Raw genomic sequence first — 9,482 nt, forward strand, 5'->3', positions numbered from 1 at the left:
TGGTGAGGCACTGTGCCAAGTGTAGGAAAAATTAGCTGGGGTTTATCATATATTTGTTACTTAGAAATTAGAGGCTATTGCACAAGTTTGGGGGCATTAAGCATTTGTTAAAGTATTTTAAATATTAGTAAAGAGAGTGCATGGCTCTGAACGATAGGAAAGTCTAGCTATGATCTAAGGGAGAGAGAAGACAAAAAGAGGCCCCTTCAGCTATGAGTCTCACGCCAAAAAAAGGAAGTTCCTGTGCCTGTGAGCAGAAGCTATCTGTGTTCCACAAGAGAGGTGGTCCCTACACAGTGCTCCAAGCTAATTGGCTGGTAGCATTCAAATCCATTGATTGACATGACTTGAAGGTGGTCTTAAGTTAGTCAACTTCCTTTAGTTAGTTAGGATTTCCTGTGTGTGTGTGTGTGTGTGTGTGTGTGTGTGTGTGTGTATGTGTGTGTGACTGTGAGTGGGTGGGGGATTAGAGTCCTCAAAACCCCATTATATTCTCACATTTTTGAATGAGCTTCCAGATGGATAAAAGAAAGAAAGAAAAATGAATAAAGACACTATATATAGCAACAAGAATTTGGATTAATCTGTGAGATACAGAAACTACTGTGTGTCCTTTTTTTTTTCCTTTGACAGAGGTGAAACAATAGCTGACTGAATGACTTTTATTTAAATTGCTTGTCAGTTTGTGGTTTTATACACAAATGTACATGCAGCTATGTGTATAAATGTGTAAATGTGTGCATGAATATCTATACATATCTATATCTATATAGATATGTATACACACATAAACATGTAAGTATATATGTATGGTGTATCTGTGTTGCCTCTGAGTGATGTAAAGGAAATCATTAAGTTTTGTTTTCATTTTGCTATTGTTCTTCATTGCTGGGTGTGTGTGTGTGTCACGTTTTAGTTCATATGGTTACCTTTCATTACCTTGTGTTGGTAATGTCATGAAGGTATTAATTAGCACCAAGATGAAAAGTCTACTAATGATACCAAGGTAGAATGGCTTCAAGTTTTGTCCTGGAGACAGAATACTTCTATTGTCTAGAGACAAGTCTATTTCAGCCAGGCAAGAACTATCTATAAACTCACCACTAACACTTGAAAATTTGTGAAATCAATAAACAAGCATCCATATAACAACTACTATATGCAAAGCACTACACTAAAGACTGAAATTTTTTTTAAAAGGTAAAATAAAAATAAAAATAAAATTAAGAAAAAAAAACCTCTCCTCTTAAAGAGGCCACTTTCTAATGGAGGAGACAACAAGGAAACAACTATGTACATGCAAGATATGTACAGTGTATCTTGGAAGTGAACTCAAAGGGAATTGTGTACTCTTCTATTTAAACCTTAATTAATTTCTCAAAAATCACCAGCAAAGTGCCTACACAGTGAATTTTGACTTTGGAAAGTGGTTGATCCCCGCCCCCCACTCGCCAATAACATAAATATTATTCTCAGAGGACAAAACATGAAAATACAATTGGCACAAGTCCTTCTGATGCCCTCCTCTCAATAATCTCTTACTGGGGGGATAATACAAAAGGGTGAGTTCAGAGTTAGCATTGGTATTTACTATAGGGGATACAATTTAAAATATTAACATCGATATTTTTGCATTAAATTCATCACCACATTTTAAATACATGTCTAATACATGCACATATATAATTAGAAACATAGAAACATGTATACATATGCATAAACAATTTATAAGTGACTATATATCTATATGTTAATGTGCATGTGAATCAAATGTAGCATCTGAAGCAATGAGACTGAACTGTTCTACAATTTCATCTCCAGACATCACAATATTTACCATGAATTGATATCTATGGAAAGTCATTTAAGCTTTGTCTCTCCTCTCTCTGTCTCTGTCTCTCTCATACATTATAAATAGTAAAACATATATTATACATAATACTTTTATGTAAAGATATACTCTTTTATGTGCATCATATACTTTATTTTTATAATAGTTCTTAGAATCCTTGTTTTCTTCAAACTTCAATTTAAATGTTACTTTTTACATGAAGTCTTTCTTCACTCCCCAGGACTAATGCAGATCCTACTAAAAAAAAAAAAACTTTTATCTAGTATTTATTTTAATGTGTTCTTAGCTATATATGACCCCCACTCTGAAAAGTGGGACACTAATAAGGAAGGATTGATTCAACTTTGTCTTTGCATTCCCAATATCAACCATAGTGCCTAGCACAGAAAGGGTGCTTAATAAATGCTTGTGGATTTATAGAAGATATACATACATACATACATACATACATACATACATACATACAAAATTATAGATAGATAGATGATAGATGGATGAGAATTAAATCCATCCATACATTCATAGATACATAGTTGATAGAAGACATTGATACATACATTTTCGTGTGTATATCCACAATTATGCATATGTGTATATATATATATACATTTACATAGACATATGTTCACACAGATATGTATTCACAAATTATATGTGTTATATAGATGGGTATAAATGTTCATAAATATGAATGTGTATATAAATATATGAATATATATACATGCATAGTTATGTATGTATATGCATGTGTGTATGCCTACACAATGCTATTTATGAATGTATATAAAACATATATACTTTATTCATGAGCATTCAGATATTTATATATGAAGATTAATATATTTATTTATATGTAATTATATGTCCATATGTAGAAAGACAGACAAAAAGGAACAAAGAGAAACAGACTGGATTGGTTAAAGAGACAGACAGGCAGATAGACACAGAGAGAGAGAGAGAGACAGAGACAGAGAATGAAAGTAAGATGAGATAGAAGGGAAGACATTTGATTCTTCCTTAGGATTTTATTAATGCAGGGAATCTTCAGTTTGAAAATCATTTTATTATTGGGGGAAGCCAGCAGGTAATACTTGAACCCAGCTCTCCTTTTTTAGGCCAGATCTTAATCCACTAAACTATAAAGCATTGTATAATTTTGAATATATAATTCGTGTATATATGTTTGTACATAAACATATACATAATTATCAAGCCTAACATTTATATAACAATCTCGGATTTATAAAGCATTTCAAATTTATAATCCATTTCATGCTGACAACACTTCTTTGAGCCTTATAAAAATGCTATGAGGCAATTCTGTTATTGCTTCCATTTTAGAGTTGAGAAAACTGAATCTGAGAAAGGACAAATTATTTGGCCAAGGTCACACAGCTAATAATCATGTAAGGGTGAATTTAACTCAGATGTTCCTAAATCCAGGAACAGTGCTCTCTGTATTTCACCAACTAACTACAAAAAGATTCTTGGGACACCATGCACATGCAAAAAGATTTCCCTTCAAAATAGAAGCATAGGCTCAGGACACCACAAAATACACACTCATACTCACACATACACATAGATGTATCCAGCTCTCAAAGAAAACCTAAGTGTGTGTGTGTGTGTGTGTGTGTGTGTGTGTATAAAATTTCAATGTTATATGTCTGTGATTGTGTTTCAGAAAGGTTTGGACCTATGATTTCACTGATGTAGTGAATCACCTGTTTGGAAAAATATCTACTGAACCATGTTGATATCTTCTCTGCAACTTATAATCAAACAGTGTCATGGAGAGAACTTGGAGGTTACATGGCTTGACAAAGATCACACAGGTACAATATGAGAAACAAATGAATCTCAGTCTTCCAGGCTGAAGACTAAACAAAAATGGGATCTTCTACAGGAAGACTTCCCCAATCTTCATAATTCCAGTTATTTTCCTGTTATTTATTTTGCAATTGTTATGTATATAACTTTTTGTATACTTTTTTGTTTTGTTTTCTCTCACATTAGATTGGGTTCTCCTTGAGGGCAGCAATTGTTGTGGACTTTCTTTGCATCTTCAGTGCTAAGCACAGTTCCTGATATAGAGAAGGCTCTTAAAAATGTTTATTTAAGTAATTGACTTAAAAGTAGCTCTCCATCTTTTATGCTGGGTCACCTATGTGGTATAGTGGATTGAGCACTGGTCCTGAATTTGGGAGGATCTGAGTTCAAATTTCACCTCAGACACTTACTAGCTATGTGACCCTGGGCAAGTCACTTAACCCCAATTGCCTTAAAACATCTCAAGTCATATTGATGTATAACTGGCCACTGGACCCAGATAGATCTGGAGGAGAGAGTGAGGTTTGTGACTTTGCACAGCCCTCCTTCAATTAAATCCAATTCACTTCAAGTCATGACATCAACCCATTGTCATGGTCCTCTTTGAGAATGATGGACAAACAACAACAATACTGATTTATACCACACTGCCTCTGATTTATATATATATATATATATATATATATATATAGTATTAGTCTGCTGTGAGTGATAGATTTATAACTCTTAGTTCTTGCTATGTTGAATGCTCACAAAACACATGCACATTTTTTTTTCAGTTATACTTTTGACCCATTACATTGCATTGCTGAAAGCTTGTTCTCCTTTATAGGGTGTCACATTGTGAGTGAGATGCAATTTGGCATGAATGACAAATACATACAATGTCTCAAGCCCACAAACTTTTTCTTAAGGTACTGCTAATAATGCCTCAAAATGCAAATGAGAAGTGACTTTTTCCCCCATCATATATTTTTACTATGAGCATTTTTAGTCATTTTGAGGCCAAAGAGGAAAGGCAATAACCAATTTCTAAATCACTTAAATCATTTTTACTTTATCCCTATGTATCCTTATTTATAGCCCTGTGCAAAATGTTCGATTACTTCTCATTAAACATAGGAGCGTCTTGTTTGTCTTTGTCAACAATAGGAGAAATGGACTTTTGGAATCCACTACCCTTCTCCCTCCTCACTCCAAAGTTCCTGGATGGCATCTACTTTTTAAGAACTGCTTTTATATCTGGAACTTCCAGCATAAAGCTTTGCAGGTATCATAAAGTAAAAACTTACTGAATTAAAATGAATTAATTTGAAATTCAAACTTGGACTTTGATTCAATACACATTTATTCAGTATCTAGAGTTGCCTCCTCTTATTCTGTGCAGTTAGGTCAATTCATGGTCCTAATCATGCAAGTTGCTTGGTTTGCTAATCTATATATGCATGGGAACTGATCCATTTCATCAGATGATTGATCAGGAAGAAAAAAATAAAACATTAAAGAACTCTTAAAAGGAATGCACAATATATAAATGAAATAATGTCTAGGGATACTGGCTTTCTTATGACTTATACAAAGAAATGATAATGAGGAAATTTGCAAGTAATGATATTTAATGATAGACCTATACCTATTGGGTATGTATATAAATGTTCAGCAGGGAGATAGCAGTCAGTGAGCCAATTTTACCCAGTCATGCAGTTATTATAGATTATCTTGTTTAGGAACTATCAAGATCTTTTGTTTTCCTCCCCCCCCCTCATTTATTTCTCTTTTATTTTACTTCTTCTTAGCACCTTCTTCAGAGTCAATAAGCATTAAGCACATTCTAGGGACTGCTACTCTGCTAATTCCTAGGGTTACAAAGAAAGCCAAAAGAATAGTCCTAACTCTCAAGGAACTCAAAACCAAATTGGGATACAACATCAAAAGAAATGGTATATAAAGCAAAAACTGGAAGTAATAAACAGAAGAAAACTATTAAATTTAAGGGGTATTAGGAAAAGCTTCCTATTGAAAATATGATTTTAACTGAGACTTTAAGGAAGCCAGATGACAGGGTCAAGGAGGGAGAACATTACAGGCTTGGGGGATAACCAGTGACAGTGATCTAATTAAAGGGATAAAGAGCCTCATTCAAAAATACCAAGGACTCCAGGGTTGCTGGATTGCAGGAGAACTGGAAAGGTAGGGCTAGAAAATCTATGAAGGGTTTTAAGTGCAAAAAAGGTGGGAGTTATAGTAGATACTTGAGGGCATTGGGAGCCACTAGAATTTATTGAGTAGGAGAAAATAATGATCAGACTTTTTCTTTTTGAAAATCACTTTGGTAGCTAAAGGTGAAGATGTTTTGGACTGAGGAGAAACTTTTAGGGAGATCAAGTACTAGGCTATTGCAATAAAACAGTGCATGTGTAAGTTGATGAGGGTCTTCTTAAGGGTAGTGACAGTGTCAGAGGAAAGAAGAGGTTATATTTAAGAGAAACTACAAAGGTAAAATTGATGTCTTGGCAAAAGGTTGGATGGGGAATGGTGATTTTAACAAAAAGAGTGAGAACTCTTTTTTGTCACCTAAGCATGAAACCTGGGTGACAGGGAATGTAATGGTACCATCAGTATTAATATGGCAGTAAAGAAGAGGTGAAGCAGGGGCAATTAGGTAGCACAGTGGATAGAGCACTAGCCCTGGAGTCAGGAGGACGTGAATTCAAATCCAGTCTCAGATACTTGACACTTATTAGTTGTGTGACCCTGGGCAAGTCACTTAACCCAAATTGCCTCACCAAAAAGAAAAGAAAAAAAAGAAGAGGTGAAGAGGAAAGCTTCCAGGGGGAAAGATTCAAATCATGCAATGTGTTTGTCATCCATTTGGGATTCCTTCACTCATTCATAGACTTTGAGGTCCCTGAAATCAGGAACTGTCTTCTTAATGTCTTTGTATTTCTAGCACCCAACACAATGATTGACACATGACACATAGCAGATGTCTAATGAATGTCTTATGAATGAAAACATTAAATAATCTTGAATGTTTATTATGAACACAGAGAATACTATACTAGGGCCTGAGAGGGAATAAAATGAGAAAGAAAAGTTTTCTGGAATTATAAATCATACTGTAGTCTGGGCTTCAAGGCAAGGCAAAGTCATTTATATATTGCATATATGTGACTGCATTGGTGGATGGAATGAGCATCAGTTGATATATATGGAATAGATTTAATATGAGAGCTTTGAAGAGGAGATAAATTCAGATTTTTTTTAAGAAAGGCATTTTTGATGCCAGAATCTATTGGTGGTGGGGCAGCAAGGTGGTGCAGTGGATAGAGCACTGGCCCTGGATTCAGGAGTACCTGAGTTCAAATCCGGCCTCAGACACTTGACACTTACGAGCTGTGGGACCCTGGGCAAGTCATTTAAGCCCAATTGCCTCACTAAAAAAAAAAGAAAAGAAAAAAAAGAAAAAGAAAAAGAAAGAGAACAGACAGAATCTATTGGTGACAACCTCAACACGTAAATAAAGATAGAGAGACAAGGAATCTTGAAGCTGCTGATGTATAGGGGAAGTTGGTTCTTCAAATGTCATTTGTTAGGATTGAGTTGTCTACAAGAGTAACCTTAGAATAATTCTCCAGTTTACAAGTGACCATGGAAGTAATTTTTTTAAAATGCATTTATTTGCTTTTTATTTCAGAACTTTCCTTTAAAATGTTTAAGCTAACAATTGAATCACTAGTTATACATTATCAGAGATAAGATCACCACAATTTTGTGCAATCCTACATTTTGCCATTTGCAATGCTCTTGTGGAATGGAACCAAAGTTGATTAATTTCATTTTTGGGAGAAGAAAATTTGGAACAAAAATACAGTTATTGTGCAGGTAAAATAGCAAAACATTAAAATTCCTACGCCAGAAGAAAAAAATGATTATATTACTTTGTAGAATATCTAGACTAAAGGAACCAGGGGGAAGCTAGGTCGCACAGTGGATAAAGCACCAGCCCTGTATTCAGGAGGACCTGAGTTCAAATCTGGCCTCAGATACTTGACACTTACTAGCTGGGCAAGTCACTTAACCCTCATTGCCCTACCAAAAAAAAAATAGAATATAGGTATCAGATCATAACATTTAAAAATCTGTATTAGTTATCTTAACCATAATGGCTTATAGAAAGAGTAGTTACATGACTGAAAAACTTGATACCAGCAATGTCAAAACTCTTTAAAGATTCACATCTATACAACCAGTATAAGGTTAAAAATATAATTTATAGCTTGAACACAAAACTGCGTCAAAGAATAATATTCCCAGCCACAATACAATCCAAAGGCTTTCATGCAGTGTATGCTTCTTGACTCCCAGTAAGGTTTATGTATCTAATACAAAAGATGCTTAGTAGACTGCCCAAGTTCAGTGGAGTTTCCAGTATGTGAGAGACACAACTGTTTGAATTTTAAACTCCTGGGATAGCATAATCCATTAGATTTTTCACAACACTTGATACCATCCTTTTGATTATGTGTCAAACACGAAAGAAGGCCTGATTGTAATGGTAACCAGAGTCCCAGATGTCAAAAGAATGTCTGCAACTTGTAAGTCCTTCAGGCCAATTAAATTATGACCATTGATTTGACAAAGATTATCCTCAGTGAAAAGGCTATTTCCTGCTTCAGGACTATCTTTCACTATAGTTATCTTTCCATTTAAAAAAAAACTATCCAACACATCCTGTCCTATCTTTATGCATGGTATGTTTTTTTCTTTTTTTCAAATGATCTTTCCCAAATCGTCATTGTAATCTTCTCTCCAAAAGTGTGTTTGATGACTGAGCTTTATTAGAGCTCCACCTTGCACAATTTTCACCATTGATTTGCAGAACTTGGTCCCCAAATCTCAGACAAACTAAAGATGCTGGAGAATTGACCTGCACTAACTGAACAAATACACCATTGGCTTTTGACTTAAATCAAATGCCAATTTTTCCATGTTGATTTTTACACAAAATGACTTCCCGTATTTCTGCTCTTTGAATTCTATCCAGCATCTTAACCAGTTATAGGAAGCACCCTATAATTCACAGCAGAAGGCTGGGTACCGATAGCCCTAAGATGTTGCTCCAGGGACCAAAGGCCCTATTGGTACATATTTCTCCACTTAAACTTAAGACCAAGTACTGAGAGAGTTCAGGATTTAGTTTAGGATAAACTTCCATAATAAATAGAAGCAGAGGCATCTGACAAAATTGCTGTTCTGGCAGGGTTTGCAAAAAAGGTGTCTGAGCCTGAATCCCCTTATATACTTTCAGGTCTTTAAGTGATAGATACAAAGACATGTTTGCAGGATTTTACTGAGCCTTGCCAGCAGTTTCCTTCCAATGGAGATCCTCAACAGTTTTTCCCCATCAAAGGTTTTATGATCTTCTGCTCATGACTTTGTATTTTGAATCTATTGTACCTTTAGACCAGCAGTATATAGGACTGGAAAATAGAATTCTAGTTTCATGCCTCCTCAGAGATTGGAATAAAGATTAGTGATCTGGTCTGTGCTATGTGGGTTTTTCTGCCGCTTCTCTCCCAGATATCAGACTGGTTTTTTTGTTTTGTTTTGTTTTGTTTTTTTGCAGGTCAATGGGGGATTGGGGGTTAAGTGTCTTTCCCAGGGTCACACAGCTAGTAAGTGTCAAGTGTCTGAGGCTGGATTTGAACTCAGGTACTCCTGAATCCAGGGCTGGTGCTTTATCCACTGCGCCACCTAGCCCCCCCCCTTTTTTGTTTGTTTGTTTGTTTGTTTTTTT

The 9,482-nt window shown here is 35.2% G+C and overlaps 1 pseudogene; it reads right to left on the reverse strand.

The window, feature by feature from the left end:
* Positions 1–8,141: 8,141 nt before the first annotated feature.
* LOC122729790 lies at positions 8,142–9,020 on the reverse strand (annotated as a pseudogene).
* Positions 9,021–9,482: the final 462 nt, after the last annotated feature.

Source organism: Dromiciops gliroides, chromosome 5 (genome assembly GCF_019393635.1).
Source record: "Dromiciops gliroides isolate mDroGli1 chromosome 5, mDroGli1.pri, whole genome shotgun sequence".
NCBI classification, from domain to species: Eukaryota; Metazoa; Chordata; class Mammalia; order Microbiotheria; family Microbiotheriidae; genus Dromiciops; species Dromiciops gliroides.